Source organism: Sinohyriopsis cumingii, chromosome 18 (assembly GCF_028554795.1).
Source record: "Sinohyriopsis cumingii isolate HCF-2022 chromosome 18, ASM2855479v2, whole genome shotgun sequence".
NCBI lineage: Eukaryota > Metazoa > Mollusca > Bivalvia > Unionida > Unionidae > Sinohyriopsis > Sinohyriopsis cumingii.
In genome coordinates, this window is record NC_142978.1 from 13,248,514 (window position 1) to 13,273,583 (window position 25,070).

The 25,070-nt window shown below is 33.7% G+C and overlaps 12 non-coding genes across 12 annotated transcripts; all 12 read right to left on the reverse strand.

The window, feature by feature from the left end:
• Nucleotides 1–60: 60 nt before the first annotated feature.
• On the reverse strand, nt 61–143 carry Trnal-uaa (transfer RNA leucine (anticodon UAA)). Its single transcript has one exon. It is a non-coding gene; the product is annotated as a tRNA-Leu (tRNA).
• A 3,987-nt stretch (nt 144–4,130) lies between these two features.
• Trnal-uaa (transfer RNA leucine (anticodon UAA)) lies at nt 4,131–4,213 on the reverse strand. The gene has a single exon. It is a non-coding gene; the product is annotated as a tRNA-Leu (tRNA).
• A 370-nt stretch (nt 4,214–4,583) lies between these two features.
• Nucleotides 4,584–4,666, reverse strand: Trnal-uaa (transfer RNA leucine (anticodon UAA)). Its single transcript has one exon. It is a non-coding gene; the product is annotated as a tRNA-Leu (tRNA).
• Nucleotides 4,667–8,651: 3,985 nt separating this feature from the next.
• On the reverse strand, nt 8,652–8,734 carry Trnal-uaa (transfer RNA leucine (anticodon UAA)). Its single transcript has one exon. It is a non-coding gene; the product is annotated as a tRNA-Leu (tRNA).
• A 370-nt stretch (nt 8,735–9,104) lies between these two features.
• On the reverse strand, nt 9,105–9,187 carry Trnal-uaa (transfer RNA leucine (anticodon UAA)). The gene has a single exon. It is a non-coding gene; the product is annotated as a tRNA-Leu (tRNA).
• Nucleotides 9,188–13,182: 3,995 nt separating this feature from the next.
• Trnal-uaa (transfer RNA leucine (anticodon UAA)) lies at nt 13,183–13,265 on the reverse strand. The gene has a single exon. It is a non-coding gene; the product is annotated as a tRNA-Leu (tRNA).
• A 370-nt stretch (nt 13,266–13,635) lies between these two features.
• Nucleotides 13,636–13,718, reverse strand: Trnal-uaa (transfer RNA leucine (anticodon UAA)). Its single transcript has one exon. It is a non-coding gene; the product is annotated as a tRNA-Leu (tRNA).
• A 3,989-nt stretch (nt 13,719–17,707) lies between these two features.
• Trnal-uaa (transfer RNA leucine (anticodon UAA)) lies at nt 17,708–17,790 on the reverse strand. The gene has a single exon. It is a non-coding gene; the product is annotated as a tRNA-Leu (tRNA).
• Nucleotides 17,791–18,160: 370 nt separating this feature from the next.
• Nucleotides 18,161–18,243, reverse strand: Trnal-uaa (transfer RNA leucine (anticodon UAA)). Its single transcript has one exon. It is a non-coding gene; the product is annotated as a tRNA-Leu (tRNA).
• Nucleotides 18,244–18,613: 370 nt separating this feature from the next.
• On the reverse strand, nt 18,614–18,696 carry Trnal-uaa (transfer RNA leucine (anticodon UAA)). Its single transcript has one exon. It is a non-coding gene; the product is annotated as a tRNA-Leu (tRNA).
• Nucleotides 18,697–22,687: 3,991 nt separating this feature from the next.
• Nucleotides 22,688–22,770, reverse strand: Trnal-uaa (transfer RNA leucine (anticodon UAA)). The gene has a single exon. It is a non-coding gene; the product is annotated as a tRNA-Leu (tRNA).
• A 370-nt stretch (nt 22,771–23,140) lies between these two features.
• Nucleotides 23,141–23,223, reverse strand: Trnal-uaa (transfer RNA leucine (anticodon UAA)). Its single transcript has one exon. It is a non-coding gene; the product is annotated as a tRNA-Leu (tRNA).
• Nucleotides 23,224–25,070: the final 1,847 nt, after the last annotated feature.

Genomic DNA, 25,070 nt, shown 5'->3' on the forward strand with positions numbered 1-25,070 from the left:
ATTCGGATCATTCCTGTAAGTCATCCATTACTAGAACAGAAAAACAAAACTAAATTGTGTTAGTACGGGTGGGGTTCGAACCCACGCGGACATGCGTCCATTGGATCTTAAGTCCAACGCCTTAACCACTCGGCCACCGTACTGTCATATCTTCTCGCCTCTTAAAAAAAGACACTAGATATAAGCATTAGATTTTATACATAAATGAGCTGTAAATATATGATACGTGACAAATGTACAAGGTAAAGTCAATGTACGGAACTGTCATCATTTATGCATTCGAGCCTATGTCAGTTACAAATACTAATATGTACTAACGTCCGGAATATAGACTGAATAACACTAAGTCCAATATTGTATATTAAATTGAAAAACATCCATTGTAAAATCCTAAAAATACGCATTTCTCCCATCACGGCAGCCAATGTATATATTTAAAAAGAAAAATGAATTTTCCAAGTTTTCAACCACATAAAATGGAGAAAAAACCGAGATAAACAAGGAAAGAAATATATATTTCTTATTGACAATACAAACCTACAGTGAACAATATCCCAAGGGTGAAACAAACCCCAACTGACTACACACACACACACACACACACACACACACACAAATGAGCGCAAAATAACTAAAACGTTTCCTTGACGGAGTTTTCTTTACAGTCAGATGGTTAAAAGGATCCCCTGGAAATGATTACAATGCAAGCGCTTCCGGGAAATTTGCTCCCTGGTCTCCCACTGGGGACACCATTCCACGGAACCATTATCCACCTCTTTGAGATGGAGATAAAAGAAATAAAAATAATTCCTGATTTTATTAAAAGAATTTACAGATTTCATATTTATTTTAAATTGATACAAATGTTAAATAATTAGAAATTTCACTGTTAGAGCAAATAACAATATAATTCTCCAATTCGAAACCATTTCATACAAATAACAATGATTGTAATTAATTAATTTAATTAAAATGACACTAGATACAGATTTTAAGCATTATTCTTGAAAAAATGAAGCAACAATTGTATATCAGAAACCAACTATATAAAATGGCTATAAATAGATCATGCTGACATTACATACTTTGGATTTATTAAATAGGACAGTAGGTAATGGAAATCTGCAGTGCTTGTAGTGATTGTGTTACCCACCATAAAATCGTTTAACAAAAGAAAGAATCAATATCATAATTCGATCTTAATTTTATGTATTGGGAACATTTGATACACACATGCAGGAGCTTCAAAATGATTTGCCTCCTGTTTTCCCACTAGAGACATCATTCCACGGAACCATTAATTACCTCTTTGCGATGTAGATAAAAGAAATTTAAAAAATTCCTGACTTTTTAAAATACTTTACCGATTTCATATTTACTTTAAATTTATACACATGTTAAATGATAAGAAATTCCACTGTTAGGGCAAATAACAAGATAATTCAGCAATTCGAAACCATTTCATACAAATAACAATCGGTTTTACTTAATTAAATTAATTGAAATGACACTTGATACAGATGTTAAGTATTATTCATGAACAAAATGAAGCAACAATTGTATATCACAAAACCGACTGTATAAATTGGCTATAAACAGATGATGCTGACAGAACATACTTTGGATTTATTAAACTCGATAGTAAGTAATGGAAATATACAGCAGTTGTAGCGATTTTGTCGCCCACCATAAAAACCGTTAGCAAAAGAAAGAAGCAATATCAAAATTCAATCTCAATTTTATGCATTGGGAACATTGGAATCACAGACTATCAGTTGTGTCATCACTAGAAATTGTTAGTGAATCTTTTAAAAATGCATTGATAATATACTATATGAATGTAAGAAATAAAAAAAAACACTCATGTGTTTTCATAATATTTTAGCGATATCTATCTATAATTCCAGTCAATGACACATTAGGTTCGACAACATTACTTCTTCGAACCAATTCACATTATTTCGATTTCTTTGAGTTAATTCTCATATAATTAGTCAGACACCAATCATCACATTCTTTACGGCTGTATTTAGTACACCATCCATGTCTTCAAAGTTGCTTGAGAAGGTACATAATATTGTGTCATCTGTATACATATCCACGTCACTAGACCGAATCGTCTAATGTCGATCATTAATATAGAACAAAAGCACAATAAACATAGATCCCTGTAGCACAGCATGAAAACCTGTCTTAAGTGTTGATAAATTGGACCCAATCCAAACTTGATTAGTTCTCTTATTTAGGTATGACGCGAACCAGAGACGCATAACATCTTGACGTCTCTGCAGTCTAAAGTTTATGTATGAGTGGTCGATTGTTCACATCATCAATTAGTTTAATTTCATCTTCACTATTTCAGCCGTTTCATCGTTAATTTAAGCAGGACAGTGATACAGGAGTGGGAGACCTAAACTCAATTTAAAGGTCGATAAATCAGTACAGAGCTACATGTAAACGTGTTTCTCAAAATTGTTTTGAAACTGATGAAAGTACAAATATTGGTCAGGAGTTGTCACAGTGAGAAGCTGTACCTGCTTTATGAAAGATGTTCACCCTGGCCACATATGGAACATCGGGACAGATACTAGAGCTTAAGGCAAAGTTCATTATATGAGTACGTCATAAAGCGATGATGGAAGAACCCGTTTTGAGCATATTCAACCTTGCATTATCACGACTACTTGATTTCGTTACGTTCAATTCAATCACATCATTAAGGATTTTGTCGACAGTTACTTAAGGGAAATTAAATGTAGAATACTGCAATGCAAGCTCTCTTCAAAAAATCAGATATCATTTTAACTTAAAAAGCCAATTTAGCAGTGTTACTAACGATTGATATGCCTTTTCAATAGTGCAAGCAGGACCGTAGAGAGCGATCACGGGACCTGGGGTAAGAGACACCCAGGCCTCTCCTAGTGCTTGTTCAAACAAATCCCCGGTTACCCTCTCCCGCCCACCCACCCCAACTTTATATATATTGATTGATTGCTTTCTTGTTCTAATTAGCGATATCATTGTACATTTTGACGGCCTGTTGATTCTATAGAGCGCTGTATTCAAAATATCGCTTGCAAGCTAATTCTAAATAATGCTCTCGTTATAAAGATTGTATTGCATCCTTACTATAATCTGCGATATCATTATAAATGTATGTTGCTGTCTACTTCTAATTAGCGTTATCAGTATGAATATCAATTCTAATTTGCGATATCATTATAATTAGATATCGCAGTGATAATTCGAATTAGCGCAGTAAATATGCATAATATGTTGCTTTCTATTTCTAATTAGCACAGTCATTATAAATATCATATATAACTTATATATATTGAGATTTTTATCTTCGTAAACATCTGTTGCATGCTAATTCTAACTAGCGCGATCATGGTAAATATGTATTGTATTATTTCCTAATTAACACTGTATTTATGAATATGTGGTGCACTTTAAGTCTAATTAATGCTATGATTAACAATATATCATCCGCGCTAATTTTAATAAACGCTGTCATTAAAAGTATATGTGGCATGATAATTCTATTTAGCCTTATTATTATAAATATATATTGGGTTATAAATCTAACAAACCGCTATATTTTTTAAGCTGTATTCCATGAGAATTCTAATTGGCGCTATCATTATAACAAAAAAATTACCAGTATTTATGTTGATGTTAGATTTATTTATTTCAGCTTGCCAGTTATCACTTTTATATACTGGTCATTTTGATAGTAACTATGACCACCTGGAAGCTTAAGGGGTCTTCCCGTAAAGTAATAATCGGATGTCCTTTTGATTCACCCCATGCCACCAGTTTCCTTCGGGTCAGGCAAGTAAGTCAAGCATTTAGATCTGCTCTACCCTCATTTAAACAAATGCAATTTTTAACTCAACATTTGAAGATAATTGATAAACAGACCTTATTTATCGAATGATTGAGCCATACTTTTGAGGAACTATGGATGTACTTATTCATCACTATGTACAATGAAACCCGATGAAAGCACATATTTTAAATAAACTGGGATCCTTCCTGCTCGGGTCACCCCAGTAATTCAGCCATTAGCAACACATCCTGTGTACGTTGCTCTTCATTTGAAAAGACATTTAAAAAAAAAATAGTTTTAGTACGGGTGGGGTTCGAACCCACGCGGACATGCGTCCATTGGATCTTAAGTCCAACGCCTTAACCACTCGGCCACCGTACTGTCATGCCTAGGAAACTGGAGTGCAATAGTGAGTGACCAAAGTCGCCAAATAGAATCATTGTTCTGCATGACTAAATCAGTGTATGATTTACTAATTAAGAAGTAAATTGTTGCCACACAATTTAAAGCAAATCAACCTTTAGCTCAAGATTTAACAACAGTTGGTACTCAAACCTTGCTTAATCGCAAAAGCGTAAAACGACTGAGCCGTAATTTTGTGGAACTATGGATGTCCTATTCATCTCTATGTATAATCCTGATGTATGTCCTTATTTGCAATAAAGTAGCATGCTTCTTGCTTTATAGATGAATTCGGATCATTCCTGTAAGTCATCCATTACTAGAACAGAAAAACAAAACTAAATTGTGTTAGTACGGGTGGGGTTCGAACCCACGCGGACATGCGTCCATTGGATCTTAAGTCCAACGCCTTAACCACTCGGCCACCGTACTGTCATATCTTCTCGCCTCTTAAAAAAAGACACTAGATATAAGCATTAGATTTTATACATAAATGAGCTGTAAATATATGATACGTGACAAATGTACAAGGTAAAGTCAATGTACGGAACTGTCATCATTTATGCATTCGAGCCTATGTCAGTTACAAATACTAATATGTACTAACGTCCGGAATATAGACTGAATAACACTAAGTCCAATATTGTATATTAAATTGAAAAACATCCATTGTAAAATCCTAAAAATACGCATTTCTCCCATCACGGCAGCCAATGTATATATTTAAAAAGAAAAATGAATTTTCCAAGTTTTCAACCACATAAAATGGAGAAAAAACCGAGATAAACAAGGAAAGAAATATATATTTCTTATTGACAATACAAACCTACAGTGAACAATATCCCAAGGGTGAAACAAACCCCAACTGACTACACACACACACACACACACACACACACACAAATGAGCGCAAAATAACTAAAACGTTTCCTTGACGGAGTTTTCTTTACAGTCAGATGGTTAAAAGGATCCCCTGGAAATGATTACAATGCAAGCGCTTCCGGGAAATTTGCTCCCTGGTCTCCCACTGGGGACACCATTCCACGGAACCATTATCCACCTCTTTGAGATGGAGATAAAAGAAATAAAAATAATTCCTGATTTTATTAAAAGAATTTACAGATTTCATATTTATTTTAAATTGATACAAATGTTAAATAATTAGAAATTTCACTGTTAGAGCAAATAACAATATAATTCTCCAATTCGAAACCATTTCATACAAATAACAATGATTGTAATTAATTAATTTAATTAAAATGACACTAGATACAGATTTTAAGCATTATTCTTGAAAAAATGAAGCAACAATTGTATATCAGAAACCAACTATATAAAATGGCTATAAATAGATCATGCTGACATTACATACTTTGGATTTATTAAATAGGACAGTAGGTAATGGAAATCTGCAGTGCTTGTAGTGATTGTGTTACCCACCATAAAATCGTTTAACAAAAGAAAGAATCAATATCATAATTCGATCTTAATTTTATGTATTGGGAACATTTGATACACACATGCAGGAGCTTCAAAATGATTTGCCTCCTGTTTTCCCACTAGAGACATCATTCCACGGAACCATTAATTACCTCTTTGCGATGTAGATAAAAGAAATTTAAAAAATTCCTGACTTTTTAAAATACTTTACCGATTTCATATTTACTTTAAATTTATACACATGTTAAATGATAAGAAATTCCACTGTTAGGGCAAATAACAAGATAATTCAGCAATTCGAAACCATTTCATACAAATAACAATCGGTTTTACTTAATTAAATTAATTGAAATGACACTTGATACAGATGTTAAGTATTATTCATGAACAAAATGAAGCAACAATTGTATATCACAAAACCGACTGTATAAATTGGCTATAAACAGATGATGCTGACAGAACATACTTTGGATTTATTAAACTCGATAGTAAGTAATGGAAATATACAGCAGTTGTAGCGATTTTGTCGCCCACCATAAAAACCGTTAGCAAAAGAAAGAAGCAATATCAAAATTCAATCTCAATTTTATGCATTGGGAACATTGGAATCACAGACTATCAGTTGTGTCATCACTAGAAATTGTTAGTGAATCTTTTAAAAATGCATTGATAATATACTATATGAATGTAAGAAATAAAAAAAAACACTCATGTGTTTTCATAATATTTTAGCGATATCTATCTATAATTCCAGTCAATGACACATTAGGTTCGACAACATTACTTCTTCGAACCAATTCACATTATTTCGATTTCTTTGAGTTAATTCTCATATAATTAGTCAGACACCAATCATCACATTCTTTACGGCTGTATTTAGTACACCATCCATGTCTTCAAAGTTGCTTGAGAAGGTACATAATATTGTGTCATCTGTATACATATCCACGTCACTAGACCGAATCGTCTAATGTCGATCATTAATATAGAACAAAAGCACAATAAACATAGATCCCTGTAGCACAGCATGAAAACCTGTCTTAAGTGTTGATAAATTGGACCCAATCCAAACTTGATTAGTTCTCTTATTTAGGTATGACGCGAACCAGAGACGCATAACATCTTGACGTCTCTGCAGTCTAAAGTTTATGTATGAGTGGTCGATTGTTCACATCATCAATTAGCTTAATTTCATCTTCACTATTTCAGCCGTTTCATCGTTAATTTAAGCAGGACATTGATACAGGAGTGGGAGACCTAGACTCAATTTAAAGGTCGATAAATCAGTACAGAGCTACATGTAAACGTGTTTCTCAAAATTGTTTTGAAACTGATGAAAGTACAAATATTGGTCAGGAGTTGTCACAGTGAGAAGCTGTACCTGCTTTATGAAAGATGTTCACCCTGGCCACATATGGAACATCGGGACAGATACTAGAGCTTAAGGCAAAGTTCATTATATGAGTACGTCATAAAGCGATGATGGAAGAACCCGTTTTGAGCATATTCAACCTTGCATTATCACGACTACTTGATTTCGTTACGTTCAATTCAATCACATCATTAAGGATTTTGTCGACAGTTACTTAAGGGAAATTAAATGTAGAATACTGCAATGCAAGCTCTCTTCAAAAAATCAGATATCATTTTAACTTAAAAAGCCAATTTAGCAGTGTTACTAACGATTGATATGCCTTTTCAATAGTGCAAGCAGGACCGTAGAGAGCGATCACGGGACCTGGGGTAAGAGACACCCAGGCCTCTCCCAGTGCTTGTTCAAACAAATCCCCGGTTACCCTCTCCCGCCCACCCACCCCAACTTTATATATATTGATTGATTGCTTTCTTGTTCTAATTAGCGATATCATTGTACATTTTGACGGCCTGTTGATTCTATAGAGCGCTGTATTCAAAATATCGCTTGCAAGCTAATTCTAAATAATGCTCTCGTTATAAAGATTGTATTGCATCCTTACTATAATCTGCGATATCATTATAAATGTATGTTGCTGTCTACTTCTAATTAGCGTTATCAGTATGAATATCAATTCTAATTTGCGATATCATTATAATTAGATATCGCAGTGATAATTCGAATTAGCGCAGTAAATATGCATAATATGTTGCTTTCTATTTCTAATTAGCACAGTCATTATAAATATCATATATAACTTACATATATTGAGATTTTTATCTTCGTAAACATCTGTTGCATGCTAATTCTAACTAGCGCGATCATGGTAAATATGTATTGTATTATTTCCTAATTAACACTGTATTTATGAATATGTGGTGCACTTTAAGTCTAATTAATGCTATGATTAACAATATATCATCCGCGCTAATTTTAATAAACGCTGTCATTAAAAGTATATGTGGCATGATAATTCTATTTAGCCTTATTATTATAAATATATATTGGGTTATAAATCTAACAAACCGCTATATTTTTTAAGCTGTATTCCATGAGAATTCTAATTGGCGCTATCATTATAACAAAAAAATTACCAGTATTTATGTTGATGTTAGATTTATTTATTTCAGCTTGCCAGTTATCACTTTTATATACTGGTCATTTTGATAGTAACTATGACCACCTGGAAGCTTAAGGGGTCTTCCCGTAAAGTAATAATCGGATGTCCTTTTGATTCACCCCATGCCACCAGTTTCCTTCGGGTCAGGCAAGTAAGTCAAGCATTTAGATCTGCTCTACCCTCATTTAAACAAATGCAATTTTTAACTCAACATTTGAAGATAATTGATAAACAGACCTTATTTATCGAATGATTGAGCCATACTTTTGAGGAACTATGGATGTACTTATTCATCACTATGTACAATGAAACCCGATGAAAGCACATATTTTAAATAAACTGGGATCCTTCCTGCTCGGGTCACCCCAGTAATTCAGCCATTAGCAACACATCCTGTGTACGTTGCTCTTCATTTGAAAAGACATTTTTAAAAAAAATAGTTTTAGTACGGGTGGGGTTCGAACCCACGCGGACATGCGTCCATTGGATCTTAAGTCCAACGCCTTAACCACTCGGCCACCGTACTGTCATGCCTAGGAAACTGGAGTGCAATAGTGAGTGACCAAAGTCGCCAAATAGAATCATTGTTCTGCATGACTTAATCAGTGTATGATTTACTAATTAAGAAGTAAATTGTTGCCACACAATTTAAAGCAAATCAACCTTTAGCTCAAGATTTAACAACAGTTGGTACTCAAACCTTGCTTAATCGCAAAAGCGTAAAACGACTGAGCCGTAATTTTGTGGAACTATGGATGTCCTATTCATCTCTATGTATAATCCTGATGTATGTCCTTATTTACAATAAAGTAGCATGCTTCTTGCTTTATAGATGAATTCGGATCATTCCTGTAAGTCATCCATTACTAGAACAGAAAAACAAAACTAAATTGTTTTAGTACGGGTGGGGTTCGAACCCACGCGGACATGCGTCCATTGGATCTTAAGTCCAACGCCTTAACCACTCGGCCACCGTACTGTCATATCTTCTCGCCTCTTAAAAAAAGACACTAGATATAAGCATTAGATTTTATACATAAATGAGCTGTAAATATATGATAGGTGACAAATGTACAAGGTAAAGTCAATGTACGGAACTGTCATCATTTATGCATTCGAGCCTATGTCAGTTACAAATACTAATATGTACTAACGTCCGGAATATAGACTGAATAACACTAAGTCCAATATTGTATATTAAATTGAAAAACATCCATTGTAAAATCCTAAAAATACGCATTTCTCCCATCACGGCAGCCAATGTATATATTTAAAAAGAAAAATGAATTTTCCAAGTTTTCAACCACATAAAATGGAGAAAAAACCGAGATAAACAAGGAAAGAAATATATATTTCTTATTGACAATACAAACCTACAGTGAACAATATCCCAAGGGTGAAACAAACCCCAACTGACTACACACACACACACACACACACACACACACACACACACACAAATGAGCGCAAAATAACTAAAACGTTTCCTTGACGGAGTTTTCTTTACAGTCAGATGGTTAAAAGGATCCCCTGGAAATGATTACAATGCAAGCGCTTCCGGGAAATTTGCTCCCTGGTCTCCCACTGGGGACACCATTCCACGGAACCATTATCCACCTCTTTGAGATGGAGATAAAAGAAATAAAAATAATTCCTGATTTTATTAAAAGAATTTACAGATTTCATATTTATTTTAAATTGATACAAATGTTAAATAATTAGAAATTTCACTGTTAGAGCAAATAACAATATAATTCTCCAATTCGAAACCATTTCATACAAATAACAATGATTGTAATTAATTAATTTAATTAAAATGACACTAGATACAGATTTTAAGCATTATTCTTGAAAAAATGAAGCAACAATTGTATATCAGAAACCAACTATATAAAATGGCTATAAATAGATCATGCTGACATTACATACTTTGGATTTATTAAATAGGACAGTAGGTAATGGAAATCTGCAGTGCTTGTAGTGATTGTGTTACCCACCATAAAATCGTTTAACAAAAGAAAGAATCAATATCATAATTCGATCTTAATTTTATGTATTGGGAACATTTGATACACACATGCAGGAGCTTCAAAATGATTTGCCTCCTGTTTTCCCACTAGAGACATCATTCCACGGAACCATTAATTACCTCTTTGCGATGTAGATAAAAGAAATTTAAAAAATTCCTGACTTTTTAAAATACTTTACCGATTTCATATTTACTTTAAATTTATACACATGTTAAATGATAAGAAATTCCACTGTTAGGGCAAATAACAAGATAATTCAGCAATTCGAAACCATTTCATACAAATAACAATCGGTTTTACTTAATTAAATTAATTGAAATGACACTTGATACAGATGTTAAGTATTATTCATGAACAAAATGAAGCAACAATTGTATATCACAAAACCGACTGTATAAATTGGCTATAAACAGATGATGCTGACAGAACATACTTTGGATTTATTAAACTCGATAGTAAGTAATGGAAATATACAGCAGTTGTAGCGATTTTGTCGCCCACCATAAAAACCGTTAGCAAAAGAAAGAAGCAATATCAAAATTCAATCTCAATTTTATGCATTGGGAACATTGGAACCACAGACTATCAGTTGTGTCATCACTAGAAATTGTTAGTGAATCTTTTAAAAATGCATTGATAATATACTATATGAATGTAAGAAATAAAAAAAAACACTCATGTGTTTTCATAATATTTTAGCGATATCTATCTATAATTCCAGTCAATGACACATTAGGTTCGACAACATTACTTCTTCGAACCAATTCACATTATTTCGATTTCTTTGAGTTAATTCTCATATAATTAGTCAGACACCAATCATCACATTCTTTACGGCTGTATTTAGTACACCATCCATGTCTTCAAAGTTGCTTGAGAAGGTACATAATATTGTGTCATCTGTATACATATCCACGTCACTAGACCGAATCGTCTAATGTCGATCATTAATATAGAACAAAAGCACAATAAACATAGATCCCTGTAGCACAGCATGAAAACCTGTCTTAAGTGTTGATAAATTGGACCCAATCCAAACTTGATTAGTTCTCTTATTTAGGTATGACGCGAACCAGAGACGCATAACATCTTGACGTCTCTGCAGTCTAAAGTTTATGTATGAGTGGTCGATTGTTCACATCATCAATTAGCTTAATTTCATCTTCACTATTTCAGCCGTTTCATCGTTAATTTAAGCAGGACAGTGATACAGGAGTGGGAGACCTAAACTCAATTTAAAGGTCGATAAATCAGTACAGAGCTACATGTAAACGTGTTTCTCAAAATTGTTTTGAAACTGATGAAAGTACAAATATTGGTCAGGAGTTGTCACAGTGAGAAGCTGTACCTGCTTTATGAAAGATGTTCACCCTGGCCACATATGGAACATCGGGACAGATACTAGAGCTTAAGGCAAAGTTCATTATATGAGTACGTCATAAAGCGATGATGGAAGAACCCGTTTTGAGCATATTCAACCTTGCATTATCACGACTACTTGATTTCGTTACGTTCAATTCAATCACATCATTAAGGATTTTGTCGACAGTTACTTAAGGGAAATTAAATGTAGAATACTGCAATGCAAGCTCTCTTCAAAAAATCAGATATCATTTTAACTTAAAAAGCCAATTTAGCAGTGTTACTAACGATTGATATGCCTTTTCAATAGTGCAAGCAGGACCGTAGAGAGCGATCACGGGACCTGGGGTAAGAGACACCCAGGCCTCTCCTAGTGCTTGTTCAAACAAATCCCCGGTTACCCTCTCCCGCCCACCCACCCCAACTTTGTATATATTGATTGATTGCTTTCTTGTTCTAATTAGCGATATCATTGTACATTTTGACGGCCTGTTGATTCTATAGAGCGCTGTATTCAAAATATCGCTTGCAAGCTAATTCTAAATAATGCTCTCGTTATAAAGATTGTATTGCATCCTTACTATAATCTGCGATATCATTATAAATGTATGTTGCTGTCTACTTCTAATTAGCGTTATCAGTATGAATATCAATTCTAATTTGCGATATCATTATAATTAGATATCGCAGTGATAATTCGAATTAGCGCAGTAAATATGCATAATATGTTGCTTTCTATTTCTAATTAGCACAGTCATTATAAATATCATATATAACTTACATATATTGAGATTTTTATCTTCGTAAACATCTGTTGCATGCTAATTCTAACTAGCGCGATCATGGTAAATATGTATTGTATTATTTCCTAATTAACACTGTATTTATGAATATGTGGTGCACTTTAAGTCTAATTAATGCTATGATTAACAATATATCATCCGCGCTAATTTTAATAAACGCTGTCATTAAAAGTATATGTGGCATGATAATTCTATTTAGCCTTATTATTATAAATATATATTGGGTTATAAATCTAACAAACCGCTATATTTTTTAAGCTGTATTCCATGAGAATTCTAATTGGCGCTATCATTATAACAAAAAAATTACCAGTATTTATGTTGATGTTAGATTTATTTATTTCAGCTTGCCAGTTATCACTTTTATATACTGGTCATTTTGATAGTAACTATGACCACCTGGAAGCTTAAGGGGTCTTCCCGTAAAGTAATAATCGGATGTCCTTTTGATTCACCCCATGCCACCAGTTTCCTTCGGGTCAGGCAAGTAAGTCAAGCATTTAGATCTGCTCTACCCTCATTTAAACAAATGCAATTTTTAACTCAACATTTGAAGATAATTGATAAACAGACCTTATTTATCGAATGATTGAGCCATACTTTTGAGGAACTATGGATGTACTTATTCATCACTATGTACAATGAAACCCGATGAAAGCACATATTTTAAATAAACTGGGATCCTTCCTGCTCGGGTCACCCCAGTAATTCAGCCATTAGCAACACATCCTGTGTACGTTGCTCTTCATTTGAAAAGACATTTTTAAAAAAAATAGTTTTAGTACGGGTGGGGTTCGAACCCACGCGGACATGCGTCCATTGGATCTTAAGTCCAACGCCTTAACCACTCGGCCACCGTACTGTCATGCCTAGGAAACTGGAGTGCAATAGTGAGTGACCAAAGTCGCCAAATAGAATCATTGTTCTGCATGACTAAATCAGTGTATGATTTACTAATTAAGAAGTAAATTGTTGCCACACAATTTAAAGCAAATCAACCTTTAGCTCAAGATTTAACAACAGTTGGTACTCAAACCTTGCTTAATCGCAAAAGCGTAAAACGACTGAGCCGTAATTTTGTGGAACTATGGATGTCCTATTCATCTCTATGTATAATCCTGATGTATGTCCTTATTTGCAATAAAGTAGCATGCTTCTTGCTTTATAGATGAATTCGGATCATTCCTGTAAGTCATCCATTACTAGAACAGAAAAACAAAACTAAATTGTTTTAGTACGGGTGGGGTTCGAACCCACGCGGACATGCGTCCATTGGATCTTAAGTCCAACGCCTTAACCACTCGGCCACCGTACTGTCATATCTTCTCGCCTCTTAAAAAAAGACACTAGATATAAGCATTAGATTTTATACATAAATGAGCTGTAAATATATGATACGTGACAAATGTACAAGGTAAAGTCAATGTACGGAACTGTCATCATTTATGCATTCGAGCCTATGTCAGTTACAAATACTAATATGTACTAACGTCCGGAATATAGACTGAATAACACTAAGTCCAATATTGTATATTAAATTGAAAAACATCCATTGTAAAATCCTAAAAATACGCATTTCTCCCATCACGGCAGCCAATGTATATATTTAAAAAGAAAAATGAATTTTCCAAGTTTTCAACCACATAAAATGGAGAAAAAACCGAGATAAACAAGGAAAGAAATATATATTTCTTATTGACAATACAAACCTACAGTGAACAATATCCCAAGGGTGAAACAAACCCCAACTGACTACACACACACACACACACACACACACACACACACAAATGAGCGCAAAATAACTAAAACGTTTCCTTGACGGAGTTTTCTTTACAGTCAGATGGTTAAAAGGATCCCCTGGAAATGATTACAATGCAAGCGCTTCCGGGAAATTTGCTCCCTGGTCTTCCACTGGGGACACCATTCCACGGAACCATTATCCACCTCTTTGAGATGGAGATAAAAGAAATAAAAATAATTCCTGATTTTATTAAAAGAATTTACAGATTTCATATTTATTTTAAATTGATACAAATGTTAAATAATTAGAAATTTCACTGTTAGAGCAAATAACAATATAATTCTCCAATTCGAAACCATTTCATACAAATAACAATGATTGTAATTAATTAATTTAATTAAAATGACACTAGATACAGATTTTAAGCATTATTCTTGAAAAAATGAAGCAACAATTGTATATCAGAAACCAACTATATAAAATGGCTATAAATAGATCATGCTGACATTACATACTTTGGATTTATTAAATAGGACAGTAGGTAATGGAAATCTGCAGTGCTTGTAGTGATTGTGTTACCCACCATAAAATCGTTTAACAAAAGAAAGAATCAATATCATAATTCGATCTTAATTTTATGTATTGGGAACATTTGATACACACATGCAGGAGCTTCAAAATGATTTGCCTCCTGTTTTCCCACTAGAGACATCATTCCACGGAACCATTAATTACCTCTTTGCGATGTAGATAAAAGAAATTTAAAAAATTCCTGACTTTTTAAAATACTTTACCGATTTCATATTTACTTTAAATTTATACACATGTTAAATGATAAGAAATTCCACTGTTAGGGCAAATAACAAGATAATTCAGCAATTCGAAACCATTTCATACAAATAACAATCGGTTTTACTTAATTAAATTAATTGAAATGACACTTGATACAGATGTTAAGTATTATTCATGAACAAAATGAAGCAACAATTGTATATCACAAAACCGACTGTATAAATTGGCTATAAACAGATGATGCTGACAGAACATACTTTGGATTTATTAAACTCGATAGTAAGTAATGGAAATATACAGCAGTTGTAGCGATTTTGTCGCCCACCATAAAAACCGTTAGCAAAAGAAAGAAGCAATATCAAAATTCAATCTCAATTTTATGCATTGGGAACATTGGAATCACAGACTATCAGTTGTGTCATCACTAGAAATTGTTAGTGAATCTTTTAAAAATGCATTGATAATATACTATATGAATGTAAGAAATAAAAAAAAACACTCATGTGTTTTCATAATATTTTAGCGATATCTATCTATAATTCCAGTCAATGACACATTAGGTTCGACAACATTACTTCTTCGAACCAATTCACATTATTTCGATTTCTTTGAGTTAATTCTCATATAATTAGTCAGACACCAATCATCACATTCTTTACGGCTGTATTTAGTACACCATCCATGTCTTCAAAGTTGCTTGAGAAGGTACATAATATTGTGTCATCTGTATACATATCCACGTCACTAGACCGAATCGTCTAATGTCGATCATTAATATAGAACAAAAGCACAATAAACATAGATCCCTGTAGCACAGCATGAAAACCTGTCTTAAGTGTTGATAAATTGGACCCAATCCAAACTTGATTAGTTCTCTTATTTAGGTATGACGCGAACCAGAGACGCATAACATCTTGACGTCTCTGCAGTCTAAAGTTTATGTATGAGTGGTCGATTGTTCACATCATCAATTAGCTTAATTTCATCTTCACTATTTCAGCCGTTTCATCGTTAATTTAAGCAGGACAGTGATACAGGAGTGGGAGACCTAAACTCAATTTAAAGGTCGATAAATCAGTACAGAGCTACATGTAAACGTGTTTCTCAAAATTGTTTTGAAACTGATGAAAGTACAAATATTGGTCAGGAGTTGTCACAGTGAGAAGCTGTACCTGCTTTATGAAAGATGTTCACCCTGGCCACATATGGAACATCGGGACAGATACTAGAGCTTAAGGCAAAGTTCATTATATGAGTACGTCATAAAGCGATGATGGAAGAACCCGTTTTGAGCATATTCAACCTTGCATTATCACGACTACTTGATTTCGTTACGTTCAATTCAATCACATCATTAAGGATTTTGTCGACAGTTACTTAAGGGAAATTAAATGTAGAATACTGCAATGCAAGCTCTCTTCAAAAAATCAGATATCATTTTAACTTAAAAAGCCAATTTAGCAGTGTTACTAACGATTGATATGCCTTTTCAATAGTGCAAGCAGGACCGTAGAGAGCGATCACGGGACCTGGGGTAAGAGACACCCAGGCCTCTCCTAGTGCTTGTTCAAACAAATCCCCGGTTACCCTCTCCCGCCCACCCACCCCAACTTTATATATATTGATTGATTGCTTTCTTGTTCTAATTAGCGATATCATTGTACATTTTGACGGCCTGTTGATTCTATAGAGCGCTGTATTCAAAATATCGCTTGCAAGCTAATTCTAAATAATGCTCTCGTTATAAAGATTGTATTGCATCCTTACTATAATCTGCGATATCATTATAAATGTATGTTGCTGTCTACTTCTAATTAGCGTTATCAGTATGAATATCAATTCTAATTTGCGATATCATTATAATTAGATATCGCAGTGATAATTCGAATTAGCGCAGTAAATATGCATAATATGTTGCTTTCTATTTCTAATTAGCACAGTCATTATAAATATCATATATAACTTATATATATTGAGATTTTTATCTTCGTAAACATCTGTTGCATGCTAATTCTAACTAGCGCGATCATGGTAAATATGTATTGTATTATTTCCTAATTAACACTGTATTTATGAATATGTGGTGCACTTTAAGTCTAATTAATGCTATGATTAACAATATATCATCCGCGCTAATTTTAATAAACGCTGTCATTAAAAGTATATGTGGCATGATAATTCTATTTAGCCTTATTATTATAAATATATATTGGGTTATAAATCTAACAAACCGCTATATTTTTTAAGCTGTATTCCATGAGAATTCTAATTGGCGCTATCATTATAACAAAAAAATTACCAGTATTTATGTTGATGTTAGATTTATTTATTTCAGCTTGCCAGTTATCACTTTTATATACTGGTCATTTTGATAGTAACTATGACCACCTGGAAGCTTAAGGGGTCTTCCCGTAAAGTAATAATCGGATGTCCTTTTGATTCACCCCATGCCACCAGTTTCCTTCGGGTCAGGCAAGTAAGTCAAGCATTTAGATCTGCTCTACCCTCATTTAAACAAATGCAATTTTTAACTCAACATTTGAAGATAATTGATAAACAGACCTTATTTATCGAATGATTGAGCCATACTTTTGAGGAACTATGGATGTACTTATTCATCACTATGTACAATGAAACCCGATGAAAGCACATATTTTAAATAAACTGGGATCCTTCCTGCTCGGGTCACCCCAGCAATTCAGCCATTAGCAACACATCCTGTGTACGTTGCTCTTCATTTGAAAAGACATTTTTAAAAAAATTAGTTTTAGTACGGGTGGGGTTCGAACCCACGCGGACATGCGTCCATTGGATCTTAAGTCCAACGCCTTAACCACTCGGCCACCGTACTGTCATGCCTAGGAAACTGGAGTGCAATAGTGAGTGACCAAAGTCGCCAAATAGAATCATTGTTCTGCATGACTAAATCAGTGTATGATTTACTAATTAAGAAGTAAATTGTTGCCACACAATTTAAAGCAAATCAACCTTTAGCTCAAGATTTAACAACAGTTGGTACTCAAACCTTGCTTAATCGCAAAAGCGTAAAACGACTGAGCCGTAATTTTGTGGAACTATGGATGTCCTATTCATCTCTATGTATAATCCTGATGTATGTCCTTATTTGCAATAAAGTAGGATGCTTCTTGCTTTATAGATGAATTCGGATCATTCCTGTAAGTCATCCATTACTAGAACAGAAAAACAAAACTAAATTGTTTTAGTACGGGTGGGGTTCGAACCCACGCGGACATGCGTCCATTGGATCTTAAGTCCAACGCCTTAACCACTCGGCCACCGTACTGTCATGCCTAGGAAACTGGAGTGCAATAGTGAGTGACCAAAGTCGCCAAATAGAATCATTGTTCTGCATGACTAAATCAGTGTATGATTTACTAATTAAGAAGTAAATTGTTGCCACACAATTTAAAGCAAATCAACCTTTAGCTCAAGATTTAACAACAGTTGGTACTCAAACCTTGCTTAATCGCAAAAGCGTAAAACGACTGAGCCGTAATTTTGTGGAACTATGGATGTCCTATTCATCTCTATGTATAATCCTGATGTATGTCCTTATTTGCAATAAAGTAGCATGCTTCTTGCTTTATAGATGAATTCGGATCATTCCTGTAAGTCATCCATTACTAGAACAGAAAAACAAAACTAAATTGTTTTAGTACGGGTGGGGTTCGAACCCACGCGGACATGCGTCCATTGGATCTTAAGTCCAACGCCTTAACCACTCGGCCACCGTACTGTCATATCTTCTCGCCTCTTAAAAAAAGACACTAGATATAAGCATTAGATTTTATACATAAATGAGCTGTAAATATATGATACGTGACAAATGTACAAGGTAAAGTCAATGTACGGAACTGTCATCATTTATGCATTCGAGCCTATGTCAGTTACAAATACTAATATGTACTAACGTCCGGACTATAGACTGAATAACAGTAAGTCCAATATTGTATATTAAATTGAAAAACATCCATTGTAAAATCCTAAAAATACGCATTTCTCCCATCACGGCAGCCAATGTATATATTTAAAAAGAAAAATGAATTTTCCAAGTTTTCAACCACATAAAATGGAGAAAAAACCGAGATAAACAAGGAAAGAAATATATATTTCTTATTGACAATACAAACCTACAGTGAACAATATCCCAAGGGTGAAACAAACCCCAACTGACTACACACACACACACACACACACACACACACACACACAAATGAGCGCAAAATAACTAAAACGTTTCCTTGACGGAGTTTTCTTTACAGTCAGATGGTTAAAAGGATCCCCTGGAAATGATTACAATGCAAGCGCTTCCGGGAAATTTGCTCCCTGGTCTCCCACTGGGGACACCATTCCACGGAACCATTATCCACCTCTTTGAGATGGAGATAAAAGAAATAAAAATAATTCCTGATTTTATTAAAAGAATTTACAGATTTCATATTTATTTTAAATTGATACAAATGTTAAATAATTAGAAATTTCACTGTTAGAGCAAATAACAATATAATTCTCCAATTCGAAACCATTTCATACAAATAACAATGATTGTAATTAATTAATTTAATTAAAATGACACTAGATACAGATTTTAAGCATTATTCTTGAAAAAATGAAGCAACAATTGTATATCAGAAACCAACTATATAAAATGGCTATAAATAGATCATGCTGACATTACATACTTTGGATTTATTAAATAGGACAGTAGGTAATGGAAATCTGCAGTGCTTGTAGTGATTGTGTTACCCACCATAAAATCGTTTAACAAAAGAAAGAATCAATATCATAATTCGATCTTAATTTTATGTATTGGGAACATTTGATACACACATGCAGGAGCTTCAAAATGATTTGCCTCCTGTTTTCCCACTAGAGACATCATTCCACGGAACCATTAATTACCTCTTTGCGATGTAGATAAAAGAAATTTAAAAAATTCCTGACTTTTTAAAATACTTTACCGATTTCATATTTACTTTAAATTTATACACATGTTAAATGATAAGAAATTCCACTGTTAGGGCAAATAACAAGATAATTCAGCAATTCGAAACCATTTCATACAAATAACAATCGGTTTTACTTAATTAAATTAATTGAAATGACACTTGATACAGATGTTAAGTATTATTCATGAACAAAATGAAGCAACAATTGTATATCACAAAACCGACTGTATAAATTGGCTATAAACAGATGATGCTGACAGAACATACTTTGGATTTATTAAACTCGATAGTAAGTAATGGAAATATACAGCAGTTGTAGCGATTTTGTCGCCCACCATAAAAACCGTTAGCAAAAGAAAGAAGCAATATCAAAATTCAATCTCAATTTTATGCATTGGGAACATTGGAATCACAGACTATCAGTTGTGTCATCACTAGAAATTGTTAGTGAATCTTTTAAAAATGCATTGATAATATACTATATGAATGTAAGAAATAAAAAAAAACACTCATGTGTTTTCATAATATTTTAGCGATATCTATCTATAATTCCAGTCAATGACACATTAGGTTCGACAACATTACTTCTTCGAACCAATTCACATTATTTCGATTTCTTTGAGTTAATTCTCATATAATTAGTCAGACACCAATCATCACATTCTTTACGGCTGTATTTAGTACACCATCCATGTCTTCAAAGTTGCTTGAGAAGGTACATAATATTGTGTCATCTGTATACATATCCACGTCACTAGACCGAATCGTCTAATGTCGATCATTAATATAGAACAAAAGCACAATAAACATAGATCCCTGTAGCACAGCATGAAAACCTGTCTTAAGTGTTGATAAATTGGACCCAATCCAAACTTGATTAGTTCTCTTATTTAGGTATGACGCGAACCAGAGACGCATAACATCTTGACGTCTCTGCAGTCTAAAGTTTATGTATGAGTGGTCGATTGTTCACATCATCAATTAGCTTAATTTCATCTTCACTATTTCAGCCGTTTCATCGTTAATTTAAGCAGGACAGTGATACAGGAGTGGGAGACCTAAACTCAATTTAAAGGTCGATAAATCAGTACAGAGCTACATGTAAACGTGTTTCTCAAAATTGTTTTGAAACTGATGAAAGTACAAATATTGGTCAGGAGTTGTCACAGTGAGAAGCTGTACCTGCTTTATGAAAGATGTTCACCCTGGCCACATATGGAACATCGGGACAGATACTAGAGCTTAAGGCAAAGTTCATTATATGAGTACGTCATAAAGCGATGATGGAAGAACCCGTTTTGAGCATATTCAACCTTGCATTATCACGACTACTTGATTTCGTTACGTTCAATTCAATCACATCATTAAGGATTTTGTCGACAGTTACTTAAGGGAAATTAAATGTAGAATACTGCAATGCAAGCTCTCTTCAAAAAATCAGATATCATTTTAACTTAAAAAGCCAATTTAGCAGTGTTACTAACGATTGATATGCCTTTTCAATAGTGCAAGCAGGACCGTAGAGAGCGATCACGGGACCTGGGGTAAGAGACACCCAGGCCTCTCCTAGTGCTTGTTCAAACAAATCCCCGGTTACCCTCTCCCGCCCACCCACCCCAACTTTATATATATTGATTGATTGCTTTCTTGTTCTAATTAGCGATATCATTGTACATTTTGACGGCCTGTTGATTCTATAGAGCGCTGTATTCAAAATATCGCTTGCAAGCTAATTCTAAATAATGCTCTCGTTATAAAGATTGTATTGCATCCTTACTATAATCTGCGATATCATTATAAATGTATGTTGCTGTCTACTTCTAATTAGCGTTATCAGTATGAATATCAATTCTAATTTGCGATATCATTATAATTAGATATCGCAGTGATAATTCGAATTAGCGCAGTAAATATGCATAATATGTTGCTTTCTATTTCTAATTAGCACAGTCATTATAAATATCATATATAACTTATATATATTGAGATTTTTATCTTCGTAAACATCTGTTGCATGCTAATTCTAACTAGCGCGATCATGGTAAATATGTATTGTATTATTTCCTAATTAACACTGTATTTATGAATATGTGGTGCACTTTAAGTCTAATTAATGCTATGATTAACAATATATCATCCGCGCTAATTTTAATAAACGCTGTCATTAAAAGTATATGTGGCATGATAATTCTATTTAGCCTTATTATTATAAATATATATTGGGTTATAAATCTAACAAACCGCTATATTTTTTAAGCTGTATTCCATGAGAATTCTAATTGGCGCTATCATTATAACAAAAAAATTACCAGTATTTATGTTGATGTTAGATTTATTTATTTCAGCTTGCCAGTTATCACTTTTATATACTGGTCATTTTGATAGTAACTATGACCACCTGGAAGCTTAAGGGGTCTTCCCGTAAAGTAATAATCGGATGTCCTTTTGATTCACCCCATGCCACCAGTTTCCTTCGGGTCAGGCAAGTAAGTCAAGCATTTAGATCTGCTCTACCTTCATTTAAACAAATGCAATTTTTAACTCAACATTTGAAGATAATTGATAAACAGACCTTATTTATCGAATGATTGAGCCATACTTTTGAGGAACTATGGATGTACTTATTCATCACTATGTACAATGAAACCCGATGAAAGCACATATTTTAAATAAACTGGGATCCTTCCTGCTCGGGTCACCCCAGTAATTCAGCCATTAGCAACACATCCTGTGTACGTTGCTCTTCATTTGAAAAGACATTTTTAAAAAAAATAGTTTTAGTACGGGTGGGGTTCGAACCCACGCGGACATGCGTCCATTGGATCTTAAGTCCAACGCCTTAACCACTCGGCCACCGTACTGTCATGCCTAGGAAACTGGAGTGCAATAGTGAGTGACCAAAGTCGCCAAATAGAATCATTGTTCTGCATGACTAAATCAGTGTATGATTTACTAATTAAGAAGTAAATTGTTGCCACACAATTTAAAGCAAATCAACCTTTAGCTCAAGATTTAACAACAGTTGGTACTCAAACCTTGCTTAATCGCAAAAGCGTAAAACGACTGAGCCGTAATTTTGTGGAACTATGGATGTCCTATTCATCTCTATGTATAATCCTGATGTATGTCCTTATTTGCAATAAAGTAGCATGCTTCTTGCTTTATAGATGAATTCGGATCATTCCTGTAAGTCATCCATTACTAGAACAGAAAAACAAAACTAAATTGTTTTAGTACGGGTGGGGTTCGAACCCACGCGGACATGCGTCCATTGGATCTTAAGTCCAACGCCTTAACCACTCGGCCACCGTACTGTCATATCTTCTCGCCTCTTAAAAAAAGACACTAGATATAAGCATTAGATTTTATACATAAATGAGCTGTAAATATATGATACGTGACAAATGTACAAGGTAAAGTCAATGTACGGAACTGTCATCATTTATGCATTCGAGCCTATGTCAGTTACAAATACTAATATGTACTAACGTCCGGACTATAGACTGAATAACAGTAAGTCCAATATTGTATATTAAATTGAAAAACATCCATTGTAAAATCCTAAAAATACGCATTTCTCCCATCACGGCAGCCAATGTATATATTTAAAAAGAAAAATGAATTTTCCAAGTTTTCAACCACATAAAATGGAGAAAAAACCGAGATAAACAAGGAAAGAAATATATATTTCTTATTGACAATACAAACCTACAGTGAACAATATCCCAAGGGTGAAACAAACCCCAACTGACTACACACACACACACACACACACACACACACACACAAATGAGCGCAAAATAACTAAAACGTTTCCTTGACGGAGTTTTCTTTACAGTCAGATGGTTAAAAGGATCCCCTGGAAATGATTACAATGCAAGCGCTTCCGGGAAATTTGCTCCCTGGTCTCCCACTGGGGACACCATTCCACGGAACCATTATCCACCTCTTTGAGATGGAGATAAAAGAAATAAAAATAATTCCTGATTTTATTAAAAGAATTTACAGATTTCATATTTATTTTAAATTGATACAAATGTTAAATAATTAGAAATTTCACTGTTAGAGCAAATAACAATATAATTCTCCAATTCGAAACCATTTCATACAAATAACAATGATTGTAATTAATTAATTTAATTAAAATGACACTAGATACAGATTTTAAGCATTATTCTTGAAAAAATGAAGCAACAATTGTATATCAGAAACCAACTATATAAAATGGCTATAAATAGATCATGCTGACATTACATACTTTGGATTTATTAAATAGGACAGTAGGTAATGGAAATCTGCAGTGCTTGTAGTGATTGTGTTAACCACCATAAAATCGTTTAACAAAAGAAAGAATCAATATCATAATTCGATCTTAATTTTATGTATTGGGAACATTTGATACACACATGCAGGAGCTTCAAAATGATTTGCCTCCTGTTTTCCCACTAGAGACATCATTCCACGGAACCATTAATTACCTCTTTGCGATGTAGATAAAAGAAATTTAAAAAATTCCTGACTTTTTAAAATACTTTACCGATTTCATATTTACTTTAAATTTATACACATGTTAAATGATAAGAAATTCCACTGTTAGGGCAAATAACAAGATAATTCAGCAATTCGAAACCATTTCATACAAATAACAATCGGTTTTACTTAATTAAATTAATTGAAATGACACTTGATACAGATGTTAAGTATTATTCATGAACAAAATGAAGCAACAATTGTATATCACAAAACCGACTGTATAAATTGGCTATAAACAGATGATGCTGACAGAACATACTTTGGATTTATTAAACTCGATAGTAAGTAATGGAAATATACAGCAGTTGTAGCGATTTTGTCGCCCACCATAAAAACCGTTAGCAAAAGAAAGAAGCAATATCAAAATTCAATCTCAATTTTATGCATTGGGAACATTGGAATCACAGACTATCAGTTGTGTCATCACTAGAAATTGTTAGTGAATCTTTTAAAAATGCATTGATAATATACTATATGAATGTAAGAAATAAAAAAAAAACACTCATGTGTTTTCATAATATTTTAGCGATATCTATCTATAATTCCAGTCAATGACACATTAGGTTCGACAACATTACTTCTTCGAACCAATTCACATTATTTCGATTTCTTTGAGTTAATTCTCATA